Genomic DNA, 21,726 nt, shown 5'->3' on the forward strand with positions numbered 1-21,726 from the left:
TATGTTGGCAACAAGAAGAAAGCCAAGGAAAGTGCGGGCCCCTTACTGAATGAGGGAGGTAACCTAGTGACAGAGGATGTGGAAAAAGCTAATGTACTCAATGCTTTTTTTGCCTCTGTCTTCACGAACAAGGTCAGCTCCCAGACTGCTGCGCTGGGCATCACAGCATGGGGAGTAGGTGGCCAGCCCTCTGTGGAGAAAGAGGTGGTTAGGGACTATTTAGAAGAGCTGGACGTGCACAAGTCCATGGGGCCGGACGCGTTGCATCCGAGAGTGCTAAAGGAATTGGCGGCTGTGATTGCAGAGCCATTGGTCATTATCTTTGAAAACTCATGGCGAACGGGGGAAGTCCTGGATGACTGGAAAAAGGCTAATTTAGTGCCCATCTTTAAAAAAGGGAAGAAGGAGGATCCTGGGAACAACAGGCCAGTCAGTCTCACCTCAGTCCCCGGAAAAATCATGGAGCAGGTCCTCAAGGAATCAATCCTGAAGCACTTACACGAGAGGAAAGTGATCAGGAACAGTCAGCATGGATTCACCAAGAGAAGGTCATGCCTGACTAATCTAATCACCTTCTATGATGAGATTACTGGTTCTGTGGATGAAGGGAAAGCAGTGGATGTATTGTTTCTTGACTTTAGCAAAGCTTTTGACACTGTCTCCCACAGTATTCTTGTCAGCAAGTTAAAGAAGTATGGGCTGGATGAATGCACTATAAGGTGGGTAGAAAGTTGGCTAGATTGTCGGGCTCAAAGGGTAGTGATCAATGGCTCTATGTCTAGTTGGCAGCCGGTATCAAGTGGAGTGCCCCAAGGGTCAGTCCTGGGGCCGGTTTTGTTCAATATCTTCATAAATGATCTGGAGAATGGTGTGGATTGCACTCTCAGCAAATTTGCGGATGATACTAAACTAGGAGGAGTGGTAGATACGCTGGAGGGCAGGGATAGGATACAGAGGGACCTAGACAAATTGGAGGATTGGGCAAAAGAAATCTGATGAGGTTCAAAAAGGATAAGTGCAGGGTCCTGCACTTAGGATGGAAGAACCCAATGCACCGCTACAGACTAGGGACCGAATGGCTAGGCAGCAGTTCTGCGGAAAAGGACCTAGGGGTGACAGTGGACGAGAAGCTGGATATGAGTCAACAATGTGCCCTTGTTGCCAAGAAGGCCAATGGCATTTTGGGATGTATAAGTAGGGGCATAGCCAGCAGATCGAGGGACGTGATCGTTCCCCTCTATTCGACATTGGTGAGGCCTCATCTGGAGTACTGTGTCCAGTTTTGGGCCCTACACTACAAGAAGGATGTGGATACATTGGAGAGAGTCCAGCGAAGGGCAACAAAACTGATTAGGGGTCTGGAACACATGCCTTATGAGGAGAGGCTGAGGGAACTGGGATTGTTTAGTCTGCAGAAGAGAAGAATGAGGAGGGACTTGATAGCTGCTTTCAACTACCTGAGAGGTGGTTCCAAAGAGGATGGTTCTAGACTATTCTCAGTGGTAGAAGATGACAGGACAAGGAGTAATGGTCTCAAGTTGCAGTGGGGGAGGTTTAGGTTGGATATTAGGAAAAACTTTTTCACTAGGAGGGTGGTGAAACATTGGAATGCGTTACCTAGGGACGTGGTAGAATCTCCTTCCTTAGAAGTTTTTAAGGTCAGGCTTGACAAAGCCCTGGCTGGGATGATTTAATTGGGGATTGGTTCTGCTTTGAGCAGGGGGTTGGACTAGATGACCTCCTGACGTCCCTTCCAACCCTGATATTCTATGATTCTATGAACCCAGCCATAGAGGAGAATAGGAACACAAGGTGATTAAACTATTACTGTCATGTGGCATCAGTGCAAATACCAAAGCAAAGAGTTTATCTAAAAAAGTGGATAGAACAGAGATAGCTGGCAGTAATTCTGAATAATGTTATGGAGTCTGGAGAGACAAATGGTATAAATATTTTGGCTGACACAGTAAAGACAGTTTGGAAAGATGTTAAGGACCAGAAAGTTTGGAAAGATGTTAAGGACCAGAAAGTGAGTCAGGTGATACTGGAAGGTTAACCCCCAAAGCAGCTAGAGGAGGTTGATTAGAAAATTATTTTACACATGAAACAGAGGCCTGTAACAATACGAGGTACAGTGATAATGGGGGATTTTAATTATACAGCTATTGATTGTGATAACAGCTATGCAAAACAAAGGAGAGCATGATGTTCCTGAAGGTAGAGGTAGATTGGTTTCTACAAAGTTTGCTGAAGAGCCTTAAATGATTTGAGGCTATTTGGGAATAGTCTCAGGAAACAAGCTAAATAAAATATCATAGCTAGAGCTTGTAACCCTGCCTATTTAAGGTTGCTCAACACTTCCCATACAGGACTCTGATTTCAGTTGTTTCAGTTGAACTAAATCTGCAGGCTCAATTCCAGAGGTTTTGAAGTCCCCCGTTTCACTTTAAGCATCAGGTTTACATGAACTCCAAAATGGAAAGCAAAATCAGGCAGAAGTTGTGAAGCCTAACAAGTTTCAACAAACTGACATAACTCACCAGAAGCTTCCTTCCCTAAAGTTGGTGTGACGGGTTGGACCCCTTAGGATGCCACCTGATGTGCTGAGATACCACTGAGACCACCTGTTATGCCAGCCTGGGACCCTTTCTACCTGCCTTGCTGAGCCAGGCTATTAAGCCTCCTCCAGCAAACACGCAGGCAGGGCCACACTCATATGCAGAACAAAAGAGACACTGAGATCAGATCTGGAAAGGCTCTGCTTAAGGGACTTGCCCCAGCACTCAGGTGTCCACCTCCCTTGGAGTGCAGACGCAAAGGTATATTATGAAATCCGCCCCCTCCTTCAATGTGAAGAGAGATGTGCATGACTTCTTGCTCACCCCCCAGTTTGAAATGAGAGAAACTGGGTTTAATAAGAAACAAAACAAATTTTATTGACTATAAAAGGCAGATTTTAAGTAGTTAAAGGGGAAGCAAACAGAACAAAGACAATTACTAAGCAAATAAAACAAAACACACAAACTAAGCTTGTTTCACTTAAGAAATTGGTTACAAATAGTAATTTCTCACCCTAGATATTGTTGCAGGCAGATTACAGAAAGTTTTGAAAGGCAGATACACTGGTCTCCAGCTTGAAACCTCAGTTAGTATTACTCACAAACTGGACGCCCTTCCAGCTTGGGCTCAGTCCTTCTCTTCCCTCCTCCCCCATTCAGTTCTTGCTTCCAGGTCTCTTTCAGTGTCTCTCAGGGTGGGGAGGCAGAGGAGAACCATGATGATGTCACTCCCTTGCCTTATGTAGCTCTTGTGTAAGACTGGAATCCTTTGTCTTTGGGTAGAAAACCACTGGCATTCCAAAAGGGGAGAAGGAGTACCCAGTGCCAGATGTCTTGGACTCATGTCTCTGCATGGCTGTGGCAGCCATTACTCGTAGGCTGTCTCCAGTCCACAGAAAGACCAAGCTCTTTCACAGTTCACTGTCTCTGCTTATGGCCCATTAGCCCTGTCTGGCTTTTCCACTGTTGTACCTGAAGGGCTGGTTGGGGGGGTGACACCCAGAGTAACACATTTGAAATACAGCTACACAGTTAATACTGCTAACTTCAGATACAGAAATGATACAGGCATATAAATTAGATAATCACATTAAGTAAATCAGAACCTTTACAATGATATCTCTGTGACGCTCTGTACCTTGTGGGAACACCCAACACCCCTATGTTCATCTTTGTAAAATGATTGTGTGGTATCCAGTGCAAAGTTTGTCATGTTGGGTGTCTTCGGAAGGCACACTGGATTGTGTGGTATCCAATGCACTGAGCATTGTTGTTATAGTGATGTTATAGTAACTGTTGTTATAGTAATGTTACAGGTTATAAGGCTGAAAAGGTGTCTTAGTGGTTTAAAATAAGCCCAGGCAAAAACTCTCCAAGAGCAAAGAGGCAGTTCACACCTCATCATGGCATGTATGGGACAAAACCAGCCCAGTCTCACAGGAACAAAGGACGCTGGCCTAGGTGGCAACAAAAGGATCTGTTGGGCTCTCGAGTGAGTCACCTCCCTTCCTTTGGTCAGTTTGGGACTGCGATGAGGTAATGCTCACCTGACTCTGAAGGGTGGGGGGGCAAAGCCAAGAGGGAAGAAAGAACATGATAAAAGGGAGAGACCTTTGCCATGTTCTTCTCTCTTCCACCTACATCTACAGACAACACACCAAGTGACTTAAGCACTGATCAAAGGGGAGAGCCTGGCTGAAGAGCAACCAGCCAGCCTGTGGTGAGAAGCATCTACGTTTGTAAGATCATTGAAAGGGTTAAGATCAGCTTAGAATGTGTTTTACTTGTATTTCATTTGACCAAATCTGACTTGTTATGCTTTGACTTATAATCACTTATATTTTATCTTTGTAGTTAATAAATCTGTTTGTTTATTCTACCTGAAGCAGTGTGTTTGGTTTGAAGCATGTCAGAGACTTCCCTTGGTATAACAATCCTGGTACATATCGACTTTTTTGTTATGTAACCCTTCTGCCCATCAGAGCTGGAGGCAACGAGGGCTGGGTTCTGTATCTAGGGGTTCCATTTCAATAACACAATGCAAAACCGGCTCAAGCCCCCACCCAGTGACTTGGGACAATTACATACCACCCCCCTGGGTACCTCTAAGAGGCAATACTTCCTCTCTCACAAGCACAGAGTCTGAGCGTAGCAAAAGCCTTTTAATAAAGGGGAAAAACAATGTGGCTTTATGTTGGGGAAACACCACAAACAGGATTCATAACACAACCCATGATCAAAAGACCCACCCATATCCCTTGCCTAGCAAGTGCTACTTAGTTGAGTGCGAGTCCCTCCGTCATAAAATGCCAAGTACAGTTCTACTGTCCTAGATTCACATAACCAGGATAACAACCCTTTATTACTCCTTCCCCAATAACAAAGAGACTGGGGATCCCACAGCAGCCAAAGTGACCATTTGGGCAAGCAGTCCCATCATGCTAGGTAAGGTGGGTGTGCCCAGGCAAATGAGATCAGCCCCTGAAGTCCTTTTCCACAGCTCACCACCAGATGTCAGGGTAGAGCTCATTCTGACTGCTTACAGTTAAATCAACAAACTCATATAAGCTTGCAGTGTCCAGAGCGCATAACTGGACACTGCGAGACGGAGGTTCCTAGAGTTGTGTCTGGGGCTGGAGATATTGGCTAGTGTCATTGGGTTGCACAATCCAAGGAGCAGCTTACATGCAAGAGGCTGTGTGTGAACAGCCCAAGAGTGGGGGTTCTCAAAGCAGAGCAGGGTAAGGCTGGCTATCAGAGTCAAGGATTAGAGTGACCTAGCACATCACCAGTCCAGATAACACCAGAGGGGAAGGTCACAATCTCACATGAGCCATCTTGCATAAAGTATACCTCATTTTTGTCATTCATATAATAAGCATATTGTCATAAGGACTATGGAGTGAAATGTCACAGTTGGGTTACCCTCATTTCTTGGGACTGACATATGCTCCCCTCCCTCTCTTTCACTGCAACAGTTCTGCCTGCTTCACTTAATTTCCCCAGTTTTCTGTGGTCTACCCTCATTTCTTGATGTCTACAGTAGGCAAGGGCTTGACACACAGTTTAATTCTGGAGCCTTCACAGGGGATAGCAAAGGAAGCCCTCTGCCTCACATAAAGATCTTCTGAGAGTGGCCCTCTCACCAATCAGGAACACTAGAACAGGAAAGCCTCCAGATGTCACTATTTCTGGCCTTCTATTTCCTGTAGTCCAGGATATGATATACCCCAGACTGTACTGAAAGCTAACATATCAAGTTACCATATAGAATAGTCTGGGATATCTGAGGTACAACACTGTGTTAAATGGCAGTTTGGCAGTAGCAGTGGCTCAGAGGATGCTTATTATAGATTACAGCAGGTACAATGGTTAACATGGAATTGGAGACCAGCAGGCCTCCCTGCTTCTGCCCCTAAGCATGCAAACTGGTGTGAGTGGGACAGCTGGCTGTTCCTGGAGACCCTTAGGGAAGGCAGGATAAGAGCAATCAGATTCTCCATCCTTAAGGATGTCTGAAGTAAATGGGATTAGCTTTATAAAACACTTACAACTGAAGCCATTAAGTGCTCAGTATTTCTGACAATCAGGCCCTAAAGTCTCAAGTCAGGCACCCAGAAATTGAGGAACAGACAATTAGTGACCTGAAGGGTTCATGTTTAGCTATTCCACCTGGAAGCAGGCAGGGCACACCCTGACTGTTTTGTAGAAGCAATGCACACATTGCTCTATCCAAGGACAAGGGCTAGATATGAACCATGAGAACTTGATTGTTGGGACAGCGACTGTGGGAAGCTTTCTTAGCCTGGGCTCAAGGCCTGAGAACCAGGATTGTAGTAGATAAAGGATGGTAAATAAGTATATTAATCAACGTCATACATTCCTTTGTGAATCTTTTTGCGGTAGCAGTGTGTAATGCTTAGGGGGGAGAAATACAATAAAAGGAGAAGGTGGAAGGCGGGGGGCAGAACAGCCCATCTCAGCTGACCAGCCTGCTTGCTTGCATAAAGCTGTGTTCTGTCTCATCATTGAACTGCCACAGTGACCGTATCTGAAAATGGTTTAAATGACCTGCACAACCTACCTTACACAGGAACTTTGGCAGACATAAAATCCAATATCCCAGGGCAGCATTCAACTGTCTTCACCAGGAGACTGTCCTTCCTCTTTCTGCATTGCCTTGCCTCATTCTTTACACACCTTCCAACTTCTGCAACAAATGAAGCAGATGTCCTACAGTTAACAGTGTCCTTCTCTACATAACTTTGGTTAATCCCCAGAACAAGTCCATCCTGGGAAGCAAGATTCCTGTGGTGAAAATAGTATGTGATCATGTAATTAAACACTATCTTAATCCATTCACACAAGCAAACCAAATTTCACACCAACCTTAAATAAGGCATTCCCTAACTTTTGAGTGAATGATTTAGCAACCCTAATAATGTAGTTAATGTAATTGTTGTGTGTAATTTCCAAGCTTTTTTTAAAAAGCAAACTAAAAAAAACATAAAGAAAAGGAGTACTTGTGGCACCTTAGAGACTAACCAATTTAGGTGCCACAAGTACTCCTTTTCTTTTTGCGAATACAGACTAACACGGCTGTTACTCTGAAACCTAAAAAAAAACATAGAAATTCCAACATTTAGCATCATATAGACACACTCATAGGTCATCAGCAGGGTTCCCCAAAACCTGTCCTACCTGAAACCAGCAGGTTTCACACATTTCTGGGATGACACCTTCATTTTGTCCTTAGAAATGCTGACATTGTGTGACATTTCCAAAAGGATTGAGTTTGACGGAGCTACAATGAAGCTACTCTACTCTACTGCTGAACCCTGGGAAATATTTAAGAAATAGCTAAATCTAAATAGGGAGGAGGGTTACAGAGGTCAAGGTAGTTATGTAATATGTATAGAGTAGAAAGAGCAAATAAGTGGGAGGCTTTTAAAATATATATAAACAGTCTGGTAAAGAGACAGATTGAGGAGGGTTTATACAAATAAGCAGAAGAAAGTTAAAAGGATAATTAGAGGAGCAAGGAATAATACTGAATGTCAAGTTGCATGGAATATTTCAATTAAGGACTCTTCAGCTATATCTTCAATAAAGAGAGAAGTTCAAAGGTTAAACTGTGCCATTAAAAACAATGATGGGGGATTGGAGACAGGGCATAAGGAAATGGAAGATTTATAAACATTATTTGGCTTCTGTTATTACAGCCAAGGAAGAAAATGGAAAGCTACTTGGTAGACAAATAACACATCCTAGAATAATGGATAAGTACAAGACAGCATGAATGTAATACTAGAAATGAATGGGATGGAGAAAGTACCAGGAGTACCAGATATTCTTAAGGAAATTAGGCCATAAATTAATAAGGATATATATATATATACACACACACATATATGTCTGTGCATATCCATTCTATTTAAAAGAAATAAAATGATTGGGTTGATCCCCCATTTAAAATTTTATTCTCTCCCAGGTTTTAGGGATGTAAAATGTAAAACTCACAGTCATATTTATAGGACTTTCTTCCCCACTCACAAGTATGCAGTACTCCTTGGGAAACCCGGAACAAAGCAACTCCTCTGGACAGAGTCTGTGCTCTCATCAATAGAGACTGTAGTCCAAGACAAAGCCCATCAAGTCCCCTTGTTGAATTTGGACTCCTAATCCAAACAGTCTGCTTCCTGTCAGCTCAGGGTGCTCCACAGTCCTCAGGCTATCCCTTTCACAATTCCTCCTTCCTTTCATAAACACATTTATATGCACCACTTAATATGGTTTCCACAAACAAACTCCAAATGTTACACAATAAAATGTACAGCCAGACCCACACTGGGGCAAAATTATGCATTATCTAAATGAAGGGTGCCAGAGCTAGATTTTCCTTTTTCTGCCATAGGGAGAGCAGACAGCTTTATATCTCTCTAAATCTTTTAGCTCTGTGGCTTAAATCTATATTTATAAAACCTGTTTTGCTTCATAGTGCTTTACAAACATTAACTAGTGTGGTAGCTGATATGTCATAATCTTGCATCCTGAAAAGTGGTCAAAATATCAGTATTCCATAAGAGATATTGTATACACCATTACAAAGCAGTTAGCTCAACATCTAGGGTAAGGAAATATTTGAAACAATTTTATTGTACTTAATAAGCGGAATCCCTTGAACATCAGTATTTGACTGGAAATTGCCCAGGAGATGGAGGAGGCCTCTATAAGTTAATTGGTAGAATTCTGCAAAGATATTTCTATCATGGAAGATAATAGAAATACAAAATGCTATAAAATTAGATTTTTTTCAGATTAGCATTTGTCATCTAGGCGTCACAACAGTTTAGGCTGGCAGCCTAGGGAAGTATGCAAGATGGAGAGAGTTAGTACTAACTGGTAAAAGTCATAAGGCTGCAGGAAGGGAACCAGTGGCCCATTGCAGGGGCATCAGGTAAACGTGTGTGAAGAGGGATTAAGAGCTGCAGTAAATCAGCTGGGGAGAGCAAGGTAAAGCCCCTAACCAAACTGATGCAAACAGATTTAGTTTGTTGCCATAAAGAAAGCCTTATTTTTGGGACAGTCCATGTATCTTTATAACCATTTCACCTGCTCCTAATAATCATGGGTTTTGATAATGTAAAATATAAATTACTCATGCTGACAATGGATTTAAAAACCAAGGGATATAATCCAAAATTAGGAGGGGAAGACAGCCAAATCCACACTCAAAACTTGTATTGAAATAAAAGTGAGGAAAGCCTTAAGGACTCTTACTTGTAAAGCACACAGAAATGTATTTCCTCAAATCGGATACCAGCACTGTCATGAAATATTAAAGCTTTGAGCTGGAAAAGCACCAAGGCATTAGATATAAATGAACACGCTAACAAGCTCAATTTATAAATTGTAAGTAAAATTTAATTAGCACCATCATATTTAAAAGAACAAGAAATATTCACATGGCACACATTTCACATGGCATATATTTCAAACGAAGACCACAGAATAAAAACTGCATACATCAGTTAATGAGAGGAAATAAAATATTTTTTATAACAGAGAGACAGGGAAACAACATACAGGGTCTAGTGACTATAAAGGAAAGAGGTACTAGAATAAGCTTAAAGTTGGGGAGAGACTTGTTAGATTCAGAAGTTGTTTCCTGTTCCACAGTTCTTATGTTCTTTATTTTTAAAAACTCCTGATGAAAAATCTGTAAACACTTATAGCCAGATTTTCACATGTGCTCAGCAACCAGTAGCTCTAACTGGGAACTGATCTCTTCTGAAAAGCTGGCCATTAGAGTATATTATTTTCCTGAAAGTCCATGTGTGCAGTGATGAGATAGATATGCATGACCGTCCCAGAAACTGTGATTTGGACTTTTCACTTTATTTGCTTTCAGCTAGGGTACTGATCATGCTGTTGACAGCTATTATCAGTTCTTACAGGGGACTCTCAATTCCCTGGCTGTCTGCCATATTCTATTAATTCCTTAGGCTCAGATGAGTCTATGGGGTAATGGTAGCATCTGGGAATAGAAGCCCCAAAGTGGCATAATGGCCAGGAGATGGCTAAGAACCTGCCTGGGATCTGATCTTCTTCTGTGCAGCATTTTTATACAGAAGTACAAAAGACGGGTAACAATCAAAGATTCATTCATTTTTTCAGTCATAAACCTTGTGAAAATCTACAGCTGAACTCATTTGGCTATGTGAAGCCTGGTTAATTAAGATTGATTTGTCCTGCTAGTAGTTCCTTCACCTGATCACTGTTATATTCTTTGTGGGTTAAGATAGTTCAGCTCCTGGCCAGGGCCCTCACTGTGCTAGGCACTGTACAAACACGTAGTCCTTGCCCCAGAAAATCTGCTCTGTGGACTCTAGATTCTGGGCCTGAGTCTGTACTGCTTTGCACCTTGTGCAGTTCTATATACCTGTGGCAAGTGGGTACAGAACATTCCCACGCTGATCGGATAGTGTTTTACATCCACTTTGCAAATGTGCAAATGACTATACAAGATGCAAGCAAGTGGACGATCAGGTCTTGGCCTCTTCCTTAAAGAAATGTTGGATGCACTGGAGTTATCTTATCCTCAACCTTGATGCTTTGTTGCTGGACAGAGCTCTTTGATATGAGGAACCTTGCTTTCCTTTGTCTCCTCACTGGCATAGGGATTTGTTCAGCCCAGAAGACTCATGTTAAGAATCCTAGCACTTTTGACCAAGCCTTTTCCACAGCAAGCCACGTGTTGGATGTGATACAAAAATACTTTTTCCAGTTGTTCAGACTGCAGAGACTAGACTATGCCCTTATATATCCCATGACAAGCTCACAACAAGAAAACTTGCCTTTGTGATTAAGAAACTTGATTATTATAGCTTCCTCTTAGCAGGGATCACAGCAAGGTTTCTGAAGTAAGCAGAATGCAGCAGCTTATCTGCTTGCTAGGTGAGCAACAGCAATCATATTATGTCAGTCATGTCCTTCGCACTGGATACTTCTAAAGTTGATGATTTACTATAAATCAGCACTGCTTTTTCAAAGCTCTTAATATACTGGCCTTGGCTCTGATCTTGAAATTCATTGTAAAGGGTATCTGTGCTGTCCACACCATCCATTGTTTGAAGGTCTCACCATGTCCTCTTAAAGATGCAGACAACTGAGACTTTGCTTTGGTGCGCCCTATACAGTATGTGGAACTTATCTCTCATGGAAACTGAATCCTGTATATCTCTTCCCAGTTTTTAAAATCATCTAAGTTTTCTTACCCAAAGGTGTTTGGGATTGTAACAGGGTTCGCTTACCACTTTGGCACCTCCTCAGCCTGTCTTGGGAATTAGCTCTACAGTTGGTGCACCTCCTTCAGGTGGTGTATTGCCACCATGACTCCCGCTCTTGGATCCACATCTCTCCAAGGACTGCGGCACCCTCGTCAGAGACACAGCCCTCTGGCCATGCCACACCCTGTGCTCCCCCCTTCCAGGGGACCTGCAGTGCACTGTTCAGCCACTTCCCACCAGTGGCAAACTGCAGTCCATGGTCTAACCACCTCCTGTGGGGCTCCGGCACCCTCTTTACCCTTTATCAGGGCCTCAGTCTGCCAGCAACCAGCCAGCCAGCCAGGACCTGTCTCTGGCTTCTTCAGCCCCTTGACCACTCTGTCCAGGGTGCTGGCAGTTGTCTTGGCCCTTCAGGAACACAGTCCTTCTTCTCTGGGCTCCCAGCAGAGAACTGCCTTCCTCTGTCTTTCAGCTCCCTTTTTAAAAGGGGCCTACTTGGCTCTGATTGGCTGCTCCTCTCAGTGCTCCTCTGACTGGCTGTCTCTGGCGCAGCCTCCCTAGGACTGCTTTTAACCCTTTTTTTTTGCCAGTGAGGGACAGCTGCCCCATCACAGGGATGAAAATATATTATCTTTCCCTCTCATCCCTTTTTTCTCATTTTTGGTGTTAGATTCTGCTTTTGCATTATGTGTTTGAAATGTATGGTGATTTTAAATTATGTTGAATTTCATATTAACATTTTATATTGTGTAGAAGTTCATCGGGGCAGAAGACAAAATGGATTTATAAGTTAATTAACTAATAATAATAATTATTAAGTTTTTTATTTCAATACCATTGACGCCAACAAAAAAATAACCATTACCCAACTTTAATATCTACTAAAACTATGTGGAAGCTACCATATTTCTGCAAAGCTATTAATGTGAACAATGTATGCTAAAGGGTAAAATTTGAAGCTTAAATCGTATTAAAGCACTACTAATCTACTTTTATCATAAAAGACGGGGGGGAAACCTTGAATGCCCCTTCTTTTTCTTGCTACATATCTTAGGCCATTACTGCCAACCCATCAAATAAAAACTGCATCTCCTAGAAGCTAAAATTGCAAACACTACAAGTCATGTTGAAGGTGACATGAAAACAACCATTTCTGGCATATCTTGTATTTTTACAGCTGACTATTCTCTCTCTGACATTTTTAGTAAAGTTGAGCAATATCCAGATTCCAGCCTTGATACCAGTCGGCGCAGCAACATTCATCTTAAGATGACATCTGTTGAGAATTTTTCAATAACTTAATGGTTATAAAGCATGTGAGGAGGGGGATAATAGAGGGATTATGACATAAAAATGCTAAAGCCCTTGTGGGGGAACTGCTGCACATAAAGTTTTGATTTGGTAATTCAGACTAATGTAGTTTGTAGTCCTCTAGAGAGAGGGCAATAATGGTGCACAATATGCTCTTAAACACTGATGCATAACGCATTGTGCTAGAGCCAAAAGGCACTGTACAATATCATTATAGAGAAAGGAGAAGTAGTAACTTTGGGAGTTGCTTTCACAGAGATCTAAAGGCACAGGTGATAAACAATGCTATTTCTTTCCTCTCCATGTGCCGTAATCGATTAATAGACTATTTTAGGAAACCATGGTATTTTCGTTAATATGGTAATATGGTAAATCTAAGAGTTGTACTTTTCCCAAAGATCAGTGTCGTGCAGTAGATCATGGACTATAGTTAATCTTTTCAGTAGATTAACCTAGAGGATGTATAAAATATAGTATTGTTTGTCTTTAGTATAGTATAGTATTGTCTTTGAATTCTGCTGAATTGAGGTGTCTGGAAATATAAACACAATCAATAAATGTAAACAGATGGTTCTTTATCCTTTATTAGTTGAAAACAATATACATCTTTATTTCAAAAGAATAGATATTTTACCAGTATCTGGGATCCGATCTGAAAGATACAGATGACTTTACTCGTACTTTCTTCATTTTTGCTTTTGGTACTTTTAATTTGCATTGCATGTGCAGCTCAGTATAATGTGGAACATAACATTTAAAGAACAAAACATTTTTTTGGATTACTTCTTCAGTACTTCTAGAAGTTTGAATTAAAGATGACAAACATAATGTGTTTGAACAATAACTTATCTGTACTGGTACAGAGCAAAAAATCTACTGTATTTAATGATTTTAGAGAAATTACATGTATAGATGATATTTCTTAATTAAAAAGGGCTCTGTGAAATTTGAAAGACAGTTGCTATACAAATATGGAAATCTCTTTCTTTTTTGATTTTTCAAACCCTCTCATGCATTTAAGAAAATGTCCTAGCTTTTTAAAAAAAGTTTCCTCTCCTGAAAAACCATATACAAGAAATAACAATTCTTGTGCATGTACACGAAGTGTCCAATATAATGGCCATTAAAATTAATGGAAAGACTCTCACTGACTGAAAGGGGCATTAGATAAAGCCTATAGTGTAAATACTTTCATCAGGAAGGACTGTATATCTTTCATTGTGTGTCCGGTTATGCTTACAAAAAGCTGATTGAGAATTTTTCAACAAAATGCTTTTTTGCCAGAAAATGCTGATTTGCTGAAAATGAAACTTTTTGTGGGAACATACCAGATTTGACTGAATTGAGCTGGGAACCATTTATCAGATCCAGGATGGATTTTTTTGTGGGGGGAGGGGGTCAGAACCAGAGAAGAGAATGGCCAACATCTTTGTGGTTAGAGCACTCCCTGTCATGAGGGAGGCCTGGGGTCAAGTTGCTGCTCTGCCTGATTTAGAGGAGAGTCTTGAATCAACCTCAAGGTAAATAGCTTTAACCATGGGATTATAGAAACTCTTGTCTTATCCAAAGAACATTTAAGCTCTTACATCAAATGAAATAGCTCCAACATGAGACAATGAAGGCACTCAACTAGCCAATAGTTCTGTGGTTAGGGCACTCACCTGAAATAAGAAAAACCCATGTTCAAGTTACTGCGCTGAATCAGGCAGGACAAGGACATGAAGTGAGGTCTTCCATGTGATAGGTAAGAGCCCTCGTTAGGAGGCTCTTGCTCATCCTGCAGGGGAACTCTTTCTTTGGTTTGTTGTAGAAAATCTTCAAAAGGTTTTAGGTTCATACCAAAATCTCAAAAAGTTTTTCAGGATGGAAAATTTCTACCACCCCAAAATTTCAAGTACAATGTACAGAACAACAGCATTTGGGAGTATTTGCAAAAGAAGGCCAGATCCTGGGGCTTCGTTGCACTGTTCTAGATCCTTGAGCTTTCATAGGCAGGAATGTTGGAGCCAGATGTTGTCCACATTGCTGCATCTATTTTTGTTCTAGGCTGTCTAGTTGCAGCAGAGAGGGCTGTAGCTAGAAAGTTTTACCTCTCATAAGAGAATGGTGCTTTTCTATGGTGTTTGCAGCTACAAAATATTCACAAAGCTCCAAGAAGAAGCTCTTCTGTTTCATATGCATATTACAATGGCATATATGTGTTGTTATAGCTGCTATTTGGGTGTACTTTATTTGAATCAATACATTCATTAATGTCCCAGAAGAACAAGTCCACTACCAGTATCTCTTCTTTCAGAATCTAATCATTCAGCTACACTCAGATGTATTACACACTGTTACTGGCTACCATGCAACTTTCTTTCTTTCTTTCTTTCTTTCTTTCTTTCTTTCTTTCTTTCTTTCTTTCTTTCTTTCTTTCTTTCTTTTCAATTTCAGTCCTTCCCTGATGTGACCCTGACTCAAAGTCCATTGACATCGATGGGAGTCTTTCAATTGAATTCAAAGGGCTTTAGATCAGGCCCTCTGCTGGGAATTTTTTTCTCTCTCTTGGGTGCTTCTAAGAATTAGGTTGTTCTTTTAGGCAGAGCCCTGAACAAGATGTGTGTATAAGTGGCACATACTCCAAAGTATTCCTAGAAGTTGTTAGATTATAAGAATGGCCATACTGGGTCAGAGCAATGGTCCATCTATCCCAATATCCTGTCTTATGACAGTGGCCAGCAATGTTCCCACTAATTTTTGACAGGCTGTGTGCGCAAAAAATTTATTCTGTGCAAATTGTTGTGCTTCTGTGCAAATTTTTGTGCGTGCAGTGTTTTGCCGTGTGCGTGGGGTTTAGGGTCTGTGTGCGCGCGCACACGCACACAGCTTAGAGGGAACAGTGGTGGCCAGTGCCAGATGTTTAGTTTGCTTAAGAGGCTTTGGTGAGGGACCTTGTCAATGTCTTTCTGAAAGTCCAAGAACACTGTATTTACTGCATGACCATTGACCCCCTCAAAGAATTCTAATAGATTGGTGAGGCATGATTTCCCTTTAGAAAATTCTTGTTGACTCTTCCCCAACAAATCGTGTTCATCTATGTGTCTGTTAATTTTGTTCTTTACTATAGTTTCAAACAATTTGCCTGGTACTGAAGTTAGGCTTACAGGTCTGTAATTGTCACAATCGCCTATGGACCCCTTTTTAAAAAGTCTCATTAGCTATCCTCCAGTCATCTGGTACGTGGGATGATTTAAGTGCAGATTACATACCACTGTTAGTAGTTCTGCAATTTCATGTTTCAGTTCCTTCAGAAGTCTTGGATTAATACCATATGGTCCTGATGACTTATTACTCTTTAATTTATCAGGTTGTTCCAGAACATTCTCTATTGCCACCTCAGTCTGGGACAGTTCCTCAGATTTGTTACCTAAAAAGAATGGATCAGGTGTGGGAATCTCCCTCACATCCTCTGCAGTGAAGACTGATGCAAAGAATTCATTTACCTTCTCTGCAGTGGTCTTTTCTTCCCTGAGTGCTCCTTTAGTACTTTGATTATCCAGTGGTACCACTGATTGCTGAGCAGGCTTCCTGCTCCCGCTATACCTAAAAAAATGTTGCTGTTAGTTTTTGTGATTTTTGCTAGCTGCTCTTCAAATTCTTTTTACCCTGCCTAATTTTACGTTTACATTTGACTTGCCAGAGTTTATGTTCCTTTCTATTTTCCTCAGTAAGATTTAACTTTCAATTTTTAAAGGGTATCTTTTGGCCTCTAACAGCCTCTTTTACTCTGCTGTTTAGCCATGCTGGCATTTTTTTGGTCCTCTTACTGCTTTTTTGTGTTCAGGGGGTGGGGGGGGGATACATTTAGTTGCTTCTCAGAGACATCCCTCTGAGACACACAGTTCCCTCCCTGCTACCCAGGGCAACAGTTCAGGAAAAAGTACGTTACTGCAGTCCTTGGTTAGGTGCAGTTCACTTCTTCACCTGTGATTGGTGAGAAAGTGGTATGGCAAGGTTTCACGCTCCCCTCCTCCAAACACTTTCTTGCAGTGGGGAAGTATCAGGCATCAGTGGCTGCACTCCTCATCAAAGCCAAACCCTCAAGTCATATTGCCAATAACAGAGTGTAATGGGGAGGAGTAGGGGCGCATGCTCAATGTATGGCTGAGTAAAACAAAATTCAATTTGGCCCTAAATAAATAGTTCCACCAAAAGTACCATGCTGAGACTGGCATACTTTATATTTGGAGGAAAAGTTTTGTGATGCAAATTACATCATATTTTTACTATGGAATATTTTAGAATACAAATGAATGAAGGTCTATTCCACACTTAAAATATAATAGGGAAAATTACATGGAATATATGTAAATCTTTTTATGTTTTCTTTATATACAATATCATAATCCCCAGAATGAGACTCTGCTACATTGTTCCATTGCCAAAGTGATGTCTACAAATGGGGGCTTAGGGAATAGCTGCAGGCTTTCTGCTGAACTCAGCCAACAAGCCACCATACAGATTCTAGTCTGAGTTTCTGAATGAAGAGAGAAGTAGAATGAAACATGCAGAGATTCTTGTCTCCCTTCCATCACAAGAAAAACAATATTCCCCACTGCTTGCTCCTCCTTATGCTTACAGACAATGATTTGAAACAGAATACAGGAACTAAAAACTTGAATTAATGTAGTACACAGAAAATTCATGATTTCAACAGTCTTTTACCAGGCATTTATGTACAGAATCTGGGCAGTGTTATATCTCTAACAACTCAGTTTAATTTATGTTTAACTTAATGCCCTTTTATTGAACAATAATTAATTTTAAAAATGGCAGATAGATAGATAGATAGATAGATAGATAGATAGATAGATAGATAGATAGATAGATAGTATTATTGTTTAATTTAGTTTTTTGGCACAAATACATGTATATTTATGCAATATTCTTTCCAAAAAGTGATTAATTTAGTGGCTTCACTGAAGAACAAAATATTTGATTTTTTCACTTTTAGTACCTAAAGAAAATAGATTGAAAAAGAAATGGTGTTAGCAGTTTAGATATTTAATATTAAAAGCGTCAATTAATGTTTTGGTGACCTACAAACTCACAGACAGTATGAGCACTATTTGGGGATGAATGAACACTCAAAGAGACATTATAGAATCATAGAATTCAATTTTAAAGGATAAAATATTTTTCCTCGCAGTTGATTCTCTATCTGAAAATGATTAGAAAGTACCAGTGTAGATGGCCACTAAGTGCCTAGCAGTTTGTGTGGCATCCATTAATTCTTATTAAAAAGGGATAATTCCAAATACAACAGAAAATAATTTCAGCTATTTAGTGATTTCCATAACGGAACTTGTGTACATTAAGGGCTAAATTGCTACTTGGACTATGTGCAGAAGCACAGGCAGGAGGGGAAGTAAGAAAATCCCCCCTATGGGTTCCCTGCTCTTGCATTTTTGAAGTTGATGGAGCTATGGCAATTTACACCACTGAAGATCTGCCCCCTTATCTTTGTTTGCGAAGTAATATCGTTTGCACAGATATGTCCTATCCACAAATATCAGCATGGGGACAAAACTCCCTGAGCACCTTTCTGTAATGATATGTGTTTGCCTAGGCATGACTATTAGAAGTATTAGTAAATAATTATTATGATATTTAAAACACAGTAACTGTCAATTGCTAGGGAACTTTGAAGGCCGTGGCTACTGAGAAATTTGTATATACCATAAAGAGCATGTATTTTCTTCTGAAAGAATAATAAACAAAAAATTATGATAGTCTTACACTGATGTTGCAATGTTTTCTGGGTTAGAATTGTGATAGCATAATACGACTAGAGTTTTGTGATGAAGTGGTACCCTGCATTCCAGGCTATTTCCAGTCAATCAGGATGCAGAATTACCTGTTCAGAGCTGCCTATTTTATTTGATAAGAAAGCAGTATTTCCTGAGTAACAGCCGTGTTAGTCTGTATTCGCAAAAAGAAAAGGAGTACTTGTGGCACCTTAGAGACTAACCAATTATTTGAGCATAAGCTTTTGGTATGCATCTGATGAAGTGAGCTGTAGCTCACGAAAGCTTATGCACAAATAATTGGTTAGTCTCTAAGGTGCCACAAGTACAGTATTTCCTGAGAAATCGTTTGTTACCAGTAGTTCTGCTTTGTTAGTTAACTATCTGAGGTGAATCCAAGACCAGTTATGGCTCGAACATAATTGTGAAGGATGCAAACAGCTGATTTCAAAGGCAGTATTTCTGCTCTAACTTATATTCAGTGGTTTATAATTGAGGTGGTGTATTTAAGAAAATAAGTTTGTAGTTGAAGCACTGCAATGGAAAATGTGTCCTCAAGTCAAAATGCAGGATCCACTCTATCAGGTTTATAATTAAGCAATAATCCCAAGAAACGCAGTCATTACCAGCAGTTAATGACTACTTTGTTGGTTAACAGCTCAACGTGAAGCTGAGGATTGTTAACACTCTATCAAACTCCTTGTTAAGTGTGCTAGGTTTTTATTTAAACACACTTGGATCGCAGCTGGAAAGCCGTGGGGGGAATCAGGCATTTCCTGGTGGCTAATGACCAACTTTTTTCCATCATTCAGAATACAGGGCACATTCCACTATGTTTATATAATAGTTGCTAACTACAGATGGCTAGTGCCACCCTATTTTGTGTGACATGAAACTGACCTCAGTCGTGTACGGTACCTATGCTTAAATTATGTTTTTGGTCACTGAAATCAAACTTCTGTGGCTTATCAAAAGCTTATTTCAATGCAAGATATTGTTAAGGAAATCAACAAAAAACACAGAATACTCACAGTGAAATTAATAATAAGACAATACTTTATGTATAGAGTCTGATTTTCAGAAGTGCTGAGCTGTGAGTGCTTAGCATCTCTGAAAATCATGCCTCTTCCATATAATTTCCTTGTATGCAATTTAAAGGATGCCAACATTTTATTTGAAAAATAATTATAGCAACCTTAAAGGCATCTATTTTTTTGTTGGCAGTAATCAACAGTAAATATAATTTTAATCAGAAACAGATTTCTTCTGATTGGTCAAAAAGGAAGGTATTTTACCTTATTGGTCAGGCTGACTGGAAATTGATCTTACAAACCGTTCCAAGCTAGTTCTTTGAGAGAAACATTAAATGAAAAGAAAAGACATATGTCTGAATGAATTGCTGTTTTGCTTTGGAATTGTCGGTGATTACTAGCCATTTCCCTTTGTTATACAGCATTCAATAGGTGTTATTTCATCTATGGCTTACAGTAACCTACCAGTCAGGAAACAGAATTTTCAGTATCACCAAAGAAGAATTAAAACTCTGATATAGGCTACATTTGTTGAAGTGTGAAAAGGGAGGGATAAGAGGATAAGAGAAATGATATGTCTGGGTTTGTTGACTTTGTTGAAATATCCACAACGATCAGTAGAGTCAAATAAATTCTGTCTAATCAACCCAATAACTTATTATCAAAAGAATCTATTTCTTTGTCACGTCTGTCAGAGTAATCTGGAATTCATTATCATTTTAATGTTATGACTGGGCTCCTCTGGACCTCTGAGTTTTGTTTGTTGAAGAGCTTCCTGGGGCGTTTGGAGAAACAAAGAGCGCTCTTTGGAACATGAGGCATTCAGAGTGTCGTACAGATGGGCCCTGGCTCTTTGTTTCTCCCTGCCTGGGAGGCTGTTATGGGAAGCAGCCAACCTGCAGTCTGTCACAGTGAACATTGTCAAGTCATTGTGTACTTTTAATTGTTACTATGTACATGGAATCTGAAAGGTCGCTTTGGATATATAGTACAAGTGCACAGAGCCCTTTGCCAGACCAAACAGCTGTCCTGTGGTGTTCCTATATTCAGCTCCAGTCACCTTTTGCTCAATGAAGGATCCTTCTGACAGAGCAATTAAAACATATGATTTATTTACTAAACAGTCAATAAGGAAATCTTAGAAATTCGCTCTTTCACTATTTCACTGTTTCCCGTGTGGCTGTCTTAACAGGTCCTTTTATATTTAAGCAATTATTTCTGCCCCAATGATATTATAGACCTTGCAAGATTAATTAAAGCGCTGACAGCAAAGTACAATAACAACCTCAAAACACAAAGAGGTCAAAATGTATGCCATATTCTACTTTTAGATGTTTACAGATAAAATAAAACTCTGTAGTTTTGGCTGGCCTGAAAGAGATGCATTAAATAAATTCTTCTTTTTATTTAAGATGTGAGACTATTTCTTAGACAGACTTTGCATACTTTGCCATATTGAACTGCAGTATAAAAGAATCAGCCTTGTAGAAGAACTTAATTTTATATGGTGTGACTAACCCTGGGCAGTAGAAGTATTGCAAACCAGGGAGTCTACAAGACATGTTCAGTCTAAATATGCTAATACTTTCCCCTCACAATGCATCTCACCATTGTTGGGAGGAATATTATTAATAGCTATTGCACATTAATATAATGTTACTTCTTAATTTTTACTAAGTAAATTTGGCCCAAATAGACTGGTGTGAGAGCCTTATAAATGCATGTAATAATAATTAATGAATAATTTACAATGAATACTTATCTATTTTTAGGGAATATAGAAAAGAGATTTCAAGTTATCACACACTGTATGCTGTCCCAATATGCAAGGTTTGAAGAAGTCATGAAGAATAGGCAATAAAGTATCTGATCAATCTCATATTGCATCACTTTACAATAAACTAGTAATCAAAACACAAAATAGCTCAGGTGGTCAACAAATGACCTATCAGAGAATTCATTGGATGCTGTCCACAATGTATATTGTGTAATGCTTTATTTTATTTTATTAAAATTAGAACTTAAAATTAAGACATGATCAGTAATGAACATAAATAAACATTTTTGTATCACAGTTCTTAGGATGCTACATGCATAATTTTCATCATGGTTAATAAGATTTGGTATTACTTCCAGAGCAGTACATTGAGAGATCACCACAAACTCACACATTGGTAATGAACTGAGTAATGCGTTTAATTTGAGGCTGGTTTCCAATGGCTTTTTTTGCTCAAATAGGGCAAATAGT

This window comes from Lepidochelys kempii, chromosome 2, assembly GCF_965140265.1.
Source record: "Lepidochelys kempii isolate rLepKem1 chromosome 2, rLepKem1.hap2, whole genome shotgun sequence".
Lineage (NCBI taxonomy): Eukaryota > Metazoa > Chordata > Testudines > Cheloniidae > Lepidochelys > Lepidochelys kempii.